Genomic DNA, 9,510 nt, shown 5'->3' on the forward strand with positions numbered 1-9,510 from the left:
TTTGCTATGTCACCTCCAATTTTCAGGAATCCTTCTTGCCCCGGGATGTTGCCCTTGCAGATTTTCAGTATTTATTGCAGGTCGTTTTCTTCCAACTATGATTCTGCATCCATGTGAATCTTTCATCCATTTTCCCACTTGTAAAATACATCCTCTTTTTCACTAAAGGGACTCTGCCTTTTAGATACCAGTGTAAAGCGAATGGGAAGAGAACCAACATCAATTACATTTAGCGTGCTCTCAACAATGCCCTAGGCGCTTCAGGCAGGAGCTCGCTTAACACTTATCACAGCGAACACGGAGTACAAAACCAGCGAGGTTAACAGAAGATACACAGGACATCACGCACTAATGCATATATACGGGAGCTAGAAAAGTGAAACTGACGCACCGACTTGTAGGGAAGGAATGGAGACGGAGATGGAGAGAACTGACTTGTGAGCATAGCAGGGAAGGGAGAGGGTGGGACGAATTGAGAAAGTAGCATCGCCGCATACGCACTCCCGAGTGTAAAACAGACAACCACGGGGGAGCTGCGGAACCGCCGCGGAGCCGCGCCCTGTGCTCCCTGACATTCTAGAGGGCCGCGGGGCTCAAGGCGGAGGGGTATGCATACATGTATGTAGCTATGGCTGACTTCCGTTGCTACATGCCAGAAACCAACACACCGTAAAGCAATTATCTTCCAATTAAAAAAAAAAAAATAGAGCAGTGACTTAAGCCCAGGTTCAATTTCAAAGACTTTCATTAGAAAAAACTTAAAAAAAAAACACCTATATACCACACTTGTCCTATGAATATTTCTAAATTTAACATCCTTGAGAAAATACACAGCTGTACTAAAAATATTTTGCATTCACAACACGGTGTTTTCCCTTCATAGATTATTCTTCCAGCAGTACTTGTTGAAAAGCTACCCTTCTCCCATTGATTCGCCTTTTCACCTTTGTCAAAAATCCGTTGATTGCACGTGTGTGTATTCCTGGGTTATCTATTTTGTTCCATTGATCTAAATGCTTATTCCTTTACCAATACCACACTTTTGATGTCTGTAGCTATATAATAAGTCTTGAAACTGGCAAAGTGATTCCTCCAAATTTATTCTTCTCTTTCAAAATTGTCTTAGATATTCTAGTTCATTTGCTTTTCCACACATATTTAAAAATAATCTTGTCTGCATATCTACAAAAAATCTTGCTGGATTTTTGACAAGAAAAGTATTAAAACTGTATGTCAATTTGGGAAGAACTGACACTTTTCTTATATTATACCTTCCAATCCATAAACACAAAAATATCTCTTTCTTTGGTGTTTTGTAGTTTTTAGCATACAAGTCCACAAGTCCTTTACATATTTTGTTAGATCTAAACCTAAATATTTCACTTATTCTTGCTTCTTTAATAATAAATTATTGTTAGTATAACTTTATCATCATTAATTTAGCTGTGATTTACTTAGTTACTCCTTAAGCAAAAATCATAAATTGGACTCCCTCTGGGAAAAATTCAGCCCATAGAAAATTTTAATGAGGAGAGATTTTCCATTTTAAAAGTCCACATTTCTATCTTCTCTTGAGAAATGTGGAAATTTGGTAACACTGGGCCTCATTTTCCTACTCAGCAGCAATTAGCTGGAGCTGTATCACGTCCCAAGTGGTGCTAGTGGTAAAGAAGCTGCCTGCCAATGCAGGAGGCGTTAAAGATGAGGGTTCGATCCCTGGGTCAGGAAGATCCCCTGGAGGAGGGCATGGCAACCCTCTCCAGTATTCTTGCCTGGAGCATCCCATGGACAGAAGAGCCTGTGGGGACAGAAGAGCCTGTAGTCCATGGGGTCACGAAGAGTCAGAGGCTACTGAAGTGACGTAGCAGGCATATCGGGTCCATCCCTTACGAGAGGCAAGCTTTCTAGTTAACCACAGTCTCCACCAAGGCCAGTGAATGTGCATGCACTTATGCTTGGCCTGATTTCCTTGTTTGTTACTGTACTGGCTCTGGTAGCCTACTGAGATTCCACTTCTGCATTAGATTGAGTGGTGATACATGTTGGCATCAACAATACCTTTGGTTTATTAGTTGGCTTTCATAGGGTACTTACAGGGCACAGAATGTGTTAATCGTCCATGCTCGTATGTATTTACTAAGCTACTGTGTTTATATTTATTCTCCTCACCCCCAAATCTCCTTATTTCATGACACTTCATCATCGCCAACTATTTCTCCCAACAGGGAAAGCAGAGTAAGTGTGGTCTCAGAACAGATGAAAGACTAGAGTGGAGGGACTTTTCTGGTGGCCCAGTGGTTGAGAATCTGCTTTGCAACACAAAGGATGCAGGTTCAACCCCTGGTCGGTGGATTAGAGCCCACATGTCAAGGGGCCCCTGAGCCTGAGAGCGGTGACTACTGAGCCTGCGCACTCCAGAACCCGAGTGTGTAGGGAAAGCCAGCACGAGGAAAAAGACGAGCGGAGACGGGGGAGCCCGCCCTAGGAGTCTTCCCTGTGGGAGCTCTTCTCCAGCGGCTGATGTTTTGTGAGAGAGACTTGCTGGGCAGAGGTGAGCCCCTGGTAAACTAAGGCCTTTTTTCTCAGAGTGCTTTTTCAGCTCTGAACTCATACTTGTGAATGTACTTGTGAATTTCCCAAGAATTTATCTTGAGATAATGGGGTTACCCTTCAAAGTTGCATTAACAAGATTCTCAATTGTTCTCCCAGAAGTGAGAAAAGTATGTTCCCTCCCCTTACCTAGACTGTTCATTCGAGCAAGTGACAGGGTTAGCCTAGTCCCCATTCAACCTCTCAGCACCATCCACGCACAGCCAGGGAGGAGAGTTCAGTTTTAATATCCCACTTTTCCTAATCCATTATCCATGATAATCCACTGCGTCCCCTGGGTACTTAATCATCAAAGCACCATAAACCTCTTTTTGAAGATCAAATGGTTCTTTAATCCATTTACTTACAGTACCCTCAGTTATAGAAAAGTAATCCAAAGGGTAAGTGGGCCACTATTCCAAGTTTCTTATGGTTCCTGTTAACAAGGTAACAAATCGGTAATGGCTTTTGTGCCAGGTGAGTCAGAATGAGGCGCAAATCACCTTGGTTGGTTGCTTTTCCCTGCACTCTGCAGTCAGACTTAGCTCTTACTGCCTCCTTGGCCTTGCCTGCCTTCCCAGAATCCCATCGATGAATTAACGAAACTCAGCCAGCCTGAGAGCTAATTGGACTTTCAACCTTCCAGTGAGGGTGCCATTAATTCTCATCTTCCCTTCTGCATCAGGTTAACGGAAACCGTTTAGAGACATCACCCTAGGTCTTTGAACTCTTAAAGAAGTAAGAAAGCAGTAATTTTCATTAAGCCAAAGCACCATGTTCCAGGCTAATTTTCCTCATGTCCTCTTCCCTCAGTACTGAGGAACTGTATCAGATGACCCCCAAGTGGCCACAGACACCCACTACTGGGAAGCCTCTTACCTTCAAGAATACTTCAAGGTCATTACTATAACTCCCTCTACATTCTTTTAGTCACTCAGTTTAAGAGAAAAAAATAATCATTTTTGAGCCACTCAATAGTAGAAATTGAGATTTCATATTAACTAGAAATTCAGTGTTCGTATTATCCTTTATAAGGCTTTTCCTTTGCCAGAGGAGCTGGTTTAACTTGAACATTAAAAAATAATAATAACACCTGACTCTGATCACGGGAAGAGGCCTTTTAATTATTCATTATGCAGTAACTAAGTGTTCTTTAGTTGTGAAAAGATGCCTTCTAAATAAAAACCTATTCACGGGATGGATAAAACCACTACATTTTCCCTGCCCTTTCCGAGTGTGTATTCAACACAAGGTTTCTTCATGTGAATTACACATATATAAGCACATTTATGGGCTCCTCTCTGGTACTAGTGGTAAAGAACCTGCCTGCCAATGCAGAGATGAAAAGACGTGGGCTCGATCCCTGGGTCAGGAAGATCCTCTGGAGAAGGAAATGGCAACCCACTCCAGTATTCTTGTCTGGAAAATCCCACGGACAGAGGAACTGGCAGGCTACAGTCCATGGGGTCGCAAAGAGTTGGACATGACTGAAGCAACTGAGCATACAAGCACATTTATACATCAGATCAGATCAGATCAGTCGCTCAGTCGTGTCCAACTCTTTGTGACCCCATGAATCGCAGCACGCCAGGCCTCCCTGTCCATCACCAACTCCCAGAGTTCACTCAGACTCACGTCCATCGAGTCAGTGATGCCATCCAGCCATCTCATCCTCTGTCGCCCCCTTCTCCTCCTGCCCCCAATCCCTCCCAGCATCAGACTCTTTTCCAATGAATCAACTCTTTGCATGAGGTGGCCAAAGTACTGGACTTTCAGCTTTAGCATCATTCCCTCCAAAGAAATCCCAGGGCTGATCTCCTTCAGAATGGACTGGTTGGATCTCCTTGCAGTCCAAGGGACTCTCAAGAGTCTTCTCCAACACCACAGTTCAAAAACATCAATTCTTTGGCGCTCAGCCTTCTTCACAGTCCAACTCTCACATCCATACATGACCACTGGAAAAACCATAGCCTTGACTAGACGGACCTTTGTTGGCAAAGTAATGTCTCTGCTTTTGAATATGCTATCTAGGTTGGTCATAACTTTCCTTCCAAGGAGTAAGCGTCTTTTAATTTCATGGCTGCACTGCAGTGATTTTGGAGCCCAGAAAAATAAAGTCTGACACTGTTTCCAGTTTCCCCATCTATTTCCCATGAAGTGATGGGACCGGATGCCATGATCTTTGTTTTCTGAATGTTGAGCTTGTATAAATTCATATTTTTATATATATATGTATAAGCACATTTATACTTACGTAATACATATGTATAAGTGCGTGTGTATAAATGAGAGAAAGACAAAGAATGATAAACTCAGGGACCTAAGAAGAAAGAATACGTGTGCGAGTAAAGCAGCCCGTGGGAAAAATGCTGTAGACCGAGGAATGAGTTTGGTGGGTGATGGGAGCGGGCAGGGGGCGGGGTGCTTATCAAGATGAACTGACTTCTGTGGACTGAAACCCAGGCAGTTAATCATTCAGCAATTGTGTTTCCTGCCAGAGATGGGCTCAGTCTAGCTCAAGATGCAAGCAGGACACAGAGAAAGGAGAAATGATGCTTTTTCAGCAAGAAAGACAGTTGTAAACTCTCCTCGGAGCTGAGGGGAGAATCAGGAGAAGCCAGATGCAAACACAAGGACATACGAACTGAACTGAATGTTTGTGTCCCTTGGACATCCACGTGTTGAAATCCTTTCCCCCAACGTGATAGTATTTGGAGACGGGGTCTTTGGAAGGCCACTGGGATTCGATGGGGTCACGAGGATGAAGGCTCCAAGATGGAATTAGTGCCCTTATAATAAGAGACATCAGAGAGCTTGCTCCTTCTCTGCCACGAGAGGAGAAAGTGAGAAATCCACCATCTTCAAGCCAGAAAGAGACCTCACCAGGAACTGAACCCTGCCAGAACCTTGATCGTGAACTCTCTGACCTCCAGAACTACAAGAAAATTAATTCCCGCTGTTTAGGTTCCTTGTCCATGGCATTTTGTTATGGCCACCAGAGGGGACAAAGACAGTGGCTTATTTCTGAGAAGGGGTCATGATATAGGAGGCACGTGTGGGCAGAGACAAGGAAGCCACCCGGGAAAGCAGGGCTGATGAAGGCACATTCTGGCTAAGATGCAAACCTCTGTCTAGGACTTGCTCTTCTCAAGTTTAAACTCCAGTCCAGGGAGCCAGACTCAGTGAGAACTTCCTCAAGGGAAATGTCAAAGAGATGATGGAGGAGGAGCACAAGCCTACGTATATTTCCTGGTGGGCCCACTGCCCTCTGTCTCTACATGACCTTTGTTTCTGTGCTGCTGATGCCAGTGTGAAATCAGCAGTCACATCTGTAGCCTTCACACAAGTCCCTCTTCACTCTTGCAGGGAGATTCTAACCACTTCTTGCCTTTTTTAATTTTTTTTGACAGAGTGTTTCTCTGTTACTCTGTGACTTACAAGGATCTGGTTCAGATCCTACTTTCCACAATTTACTAGCAGTATAATGTTGGATGATGCTTAATGACATCAGTTTAGGAAATGAGTCATAGCACCTTCCTCTTTTGATCTGTGCTTTCGAACTGCGGTGCTGGAGAAGGCTCCTGAGAATCCCTTGGACTGCAAGGAGATCCAACCAGTCCATCCTAAAGGAAATCAGTCCTGAATATTCATTAGAAGCACTGATGCTGAAGCTGAAATTCTAATACTTTGGCCACCTGATGTGAAGAACTGACTCACTGGAAAAGACCCTGATGCTGGGAAAGATTGAGGGCAGGAGGGGGAGGGGATGACAGAAGATGAGATGGTTTGATGGCATCACTGACTCAATGGACTTTGAGCAAGCTCCGGGAGTTGGTGATGGACAAGGAGGCCTGGCGTGCTGCAGTCCATGGGGTCACAAAGAATCAGGCATGACTTTGTGACTGAACAACAGCAACAATCTTCCACTTAGGCATGTAGTGAGAATTCAATGAAATGATGTGCAGAAAATATCTGGGCAAAATGCTCATGTGATGTCCCCCAAAAGGAAAGGGAATGGGAGTTCTAGGTGTGCCTGGGGGCTTCCGCCTTCCTAGGGTGGAGCAGAAGCTCTGGAGGTCAGTTTAGGAGAGCGGCATGGTACCTCGCTCTCTGATGAGTGAGATTCTGGCTCAGTCATCATGGCTGTTTCTCGTGGACTCCAGTAGCATCTCCAGCTGCTTAGAGCACGTCGGCTTCTACTCTTGATTAAACAGTCAAGAGAGGATATTCACAACAAGCATCTTCCGGTTTTTACCTAAAAGCAACAATTTTTTATTATTGCTTCTTCCCTTCCGATCGCTAGTGCTTTTAATGGAATTGCAACCGTGATGTTGTCCCCGGGTGATGAGCCACTATGACTGAATAATATTCTATTCCTTTTATTCAAAAACAAGTGGGACACAGACTCATCTCATGAATGTTAATGTGATCAAGATCGTTGCCCACTGGAAAACTGTGTTCTAATTGAGTCGTGTGGAAGCGTGCCTTGCTACATCAACCAAAAGGAAATCAATAGTCTTCAAAGGATTAGAGTTCTCGGAGGCTAAGGGGACAAGAGAAGTCATACAATTTCAAAAACAGTGTTTTTGAAAAAAGGTGTTTGTTTTTCTTTTTTTTTCCCCAAAAATCTCTCCTTCCATTTACAGGATGGATTCAGTTAAGCATTTTATTTTTCTTATCAGTGAAGGGTCAAAGCGATTCGACCAAACGTTGAGTAAACAGCTCGGTTTCAGTCTCATTACACACACTCTGCAAGCTTGCTTTTTTTCCTTTTTCAATATTTATTTATTTGGCTTCACCAGGGCTTAGTTGTGGCAAGTGGGATTTACCTTCCTGACCAGGAATAGGACCTGCGCCTCCCTCACTGGGGGCATGGAGTCTTAGTCACTGAAACACCGGGGAAGGTCTTCTGGAAGCTGCTTAATGGTCAAGCTAGGTATTTTGCTCAAAGACTTGGCATCTTCTCAGGTGGAGACTCAGGGCATTTCTTTCATCTTTGCAGGCCGAGCTCTCACCACCCGCCCTGTGCACGCCCTCTTTCTCCCTCCATCACCACCACTTTGGCATGCTTGGGTGCCCTTGCCCTGTGTCACGGGCCCTCCCAAAGGGAAAATCACATCCCTGCTTCTGTTCTCCGCCCTTCCACCTCAGCCTCAAGAGGAAATCCCTACAATCTACGTGGATTGTGCAAAATGAGAACAGCTCTGGTCAAAGCAAGTCAGCCAGCGCCCTCCATGTGTAGATAGACACTTCAGTGGCACACACAAGGCAAGTGCTTTACCAGGATCCGAAGTGAGGTATTCACACTGGATGTACCGACAACACAGTCCTTCCAGTGGAAGCCGAACAATAGCACCGCAGCCTGCAGGATCCTCCTGTCATATGCAAGTGATCGCTTTTTAGCCTTGGCCTGTGACCCGGGCGGTGGGGGGGCGGGGCAAGTCAGAGAGGAGAGGACTGTGCCCTCGCTCAGCAACGTGCTCACTGAGCACCGCCCTGTGCCAGCTGGTCGCTGCTGGTCGTTCCATTAATATTTGCGTTTCAGTATGAGAATAAAACCAAGTCAGGCTTCCATCCTACGAGGACAGGCTCTTGTGGGCAAGACAGTGTTTATGTTCATTCCTCTTGACCTCTAGGCAGTAAGGCAAGAATTACAAAAAGTTGCATCGTTCAATTGACTACACCTGGGTTTAGAGGTAGGACGTTTTCTGTGGCCGCTGAGATGGATGTGACCAGATACGAGGTCTTTTTTTTTATTTCACAAGTTTCCGTTGATTATTAGCATCAAATTACCCAGTTCCCTGATACTCTGTAAAAACACTTCCAACTGGCTTCCTGCACATAGACAAAGGAAATAGTTTAAAAATTCAGCCAGAGCTTTGCAAACAAGAGCGACAAGGGGCACACGGAATTCCAGAAATTACCAGGGCAGGCTCTGGGGATTGGAAATTCAAAAACCTTTCACAGCTCTTTGTCCATTGCTTCTACTCTAGAGGCTGGAAAGAGGAAATGTTTCTTTCTAGGCTTACGTGTGGCTAGGTAACAGAGTTCAAGCCAGTGAATAAAGAAAAGCTGTTGGACAGCTTTCAGGAAAGTTTCTGTTTGTTTGTGTTGTTCTGGGCTGCACCGCCTAGCTTGCAGGATCTTAGTTTCCTGGCCAGAGACTGGGCCCACGGCAGGGAAGCACTGAGGCCTGGCCGCGGCCCCAGCAGGGAGCTCCCTCGGGAGGGTTTCTGGAGAGGCCAAACTCTGCTAGGCCACTCCTCAGCTCCCTGTCCTTCAGCCTGGCTTCTTCCCTCCTTTCCCCCTAAAACAAGTGTGAGAGCCGAGGGTGTAGCAGCACTCTGGAGACTGTGAAAATGAGCACTACTTGCTGAGAAGGATGGAGAGGAGGAAGATAAACAGAATGGGTCCCTGATGACATCTGAACTGCTTTCCTTGTCCAGGGTCATCTACCCCCGGACCTTCTGTAGCATGTGACAAATGTGGTAAACAAACCCCTTGCTTGATTAAGTCTTGTCACTTTGACGTTCTGTTACCTGCAGCTCAATGCAGTCCTAATGGATTTGCTTAGAGCATTCAAGGTGTGCTAGCTCAGCTCTGTCCTTTGCCGTTCATCCTGGTGACGGGTGTTTGCCTCTGTCTTGGCTGACACCTCCTAAACCAGCACTACTACTGTCGTAATAGGAAAAAGAATCTGTGTTGTGCCAAACTTCTTGAAAATAGTGGATTGCAATGGTTATTCCAATTGATTTAAAGTCTTAGTTCAGTTCTCTAAATTCTGAAATCTCCATCTCTGTTATTCCTTAGTTTAGTGAGATTTGGGGGGGTGGTATTTGAAACCCCCTTTCTTCCTAATACTCCGCGTTACTTTTGGAAAACGAAGTTCTTACAGTTTCCACCTGAAGACCACCACAGGGG

Source organism: Bos grunniens, chromosome 24, assembly GCF_055505025.1.
Source record: "Bos grunniens cultivar Pamir isolate PY7600 chromosome 24, Bosgru_T2T1.0, whole genome shotgun sequence".
Classification (NCBI taxonomy): Eukaryota; Metazoa; Chordata; class Mammalia; order Artiodactyla; family Bovidae; genus Bos; species Bos grunniens.